General features: G+C 41.4%; 1 long non-coding RNA gene across 1 annotated transcript in view; it reads right to left on the reverse strand.

The window, feature by feature from the left end:
- The window catches only part of LOC119617804, a 1527-nt gene extending 306 nt beyond the window's left edge, over positions 1–1221 (reverse strand). The window contains exon 1 of the long non-coding RNA XR_005234210.1: positions 1021–1221. This is a non-coding gene — a long non-coding RNA (uncharacterized LOC119617804). The remainder of the gene's footprint in view (positions 1–1020) is intronic.
- Between the last annotated feature and the right edge of the window lie 220 nt (positions 1222–1441).

The following is a 1441-nucleotide window of genomic DNA, read 5'->3' on the forward strand; positions in this document are numbered from 1 at the left end:
CCGCCTCACACGACGTTGTGTCCGCTCTCACTCACTTAAAAGCAACCTGACCAAAATGTCCGCCGCCGCCCACTCCCCCCCTACTGCGCCGTTCACGGAGAAAATAAAAAGAAGGAGCTTCTTCATCCATCCTAGCTTCACGTTTTCATTCACACAAACACCTCTCCTTTTTCTGTCGGCTGCTCTGTTTTCAAGGGTCTCCACAGCGAGTCACCCGCTCTGTAATGGCTGCTTATCTGTTCCGTTTTAATGCCATATCTTTCTGTTTATGTTTGTTAGCTTGGTTTTAGCTGACACGTTTCTGTTCAATTATGCTCTTGTGCACTTGTCGGTGATGTGAAGAAGTACTTACAATAATCCACACAGTCTTCTGAACAGTGAACTTTACTTTTCTTTGTGCAGTTATCACAACATTTCTTCCATCTTGCACAGCATTCCACAAAAATAATGGTCAAAACACTGTTTTGAGCCAAGCTAACTATGTTACATTCATATTGCTTTCAAAAATGAAACTTATCCTGCCTCACTGCCCCCTTCTATACACCTCAAGCACTCCACCAGATGGCGCTTTTATACCAAAACATAATACAGAAAAATCTTACTATTAAACAAATATCTAAATGTAAAAATGTATATAAAGACATGCACAATATTAAACAATATTACAAAATAACATTTTTGGCTCTTACACGCTCCATCTAACGTTTCTGTCCTCACACAAACACCGACATGCTAAGCTACTGACCTCCACCCCCCTTCCTCATTATACACAGCTAAAAAGTAAATAAAAGAAGACTTGTTTTCTCAAGTAATACTTTAGTAAGTACTTCGAAACGCACAAAATCTGTCTTTAGCATGATACATTTAGTTACTACGTTCGAATATGAAACTAACTCACAACTATCCGGACATTTAGCACACACCAATAAACAAAGCGCCGTCTATAAACAATGAGTAACATATAAACAGTAAGTAGCATATAAACAATGAGTACTTGTGAAAAAAAACGTTAGTACTTACTGATCACGGACGTATTATCCTTCGAGAAAGGCATAGCTCTTTTTATCAGATGTATCCCGGTCTAAAAAGTCACTGCTTCTTTTCTTCACCAGCTCCAGAACTTCTTCTGTTGTGTATTTTATCTCTTTTGGTCATTTCGCCAGCTTTTATGTCGAAAAAAGTACAAAAAACAGTCTTCACCGCATTTACGCGCAGGACGCACGAAGCAGCCTCTCCGTTATACGCAGACTGATTTGGGAGTCATAAAAAGTTCCGACCCCCCTCCCAGAAAAATCACGTGCCCGGAATTTCATTGGCTACCTGCCTGTGGTGTCAGAACCCGCTTGGGGGCTGACTGACCGGAGCTATAGGCTTGCAAATGAGGGGAGGAGACTTTCATGACTTTACGCATGGGAAATTAGAGGGGCTCTAGGGGGGGCAG

This window comes from Kryptolebias marmoratus, linkage group LG16 (genome assembly GCF_001649575.2).
Source record: "Kryptolebias marmoratus isolate JLee-2015 linkage group LG16, ASM164957v2, whole genome shotgun sequence".
In the NCBI taxonomy this organism is placed as follows: domain Eukaryota; kingdom Metazoa; phylum Chordata; class Actinopteri; order Cyprinodontiformes; family Rivulidae; genus Kryptolebias; species Kryptolebias marmoratus.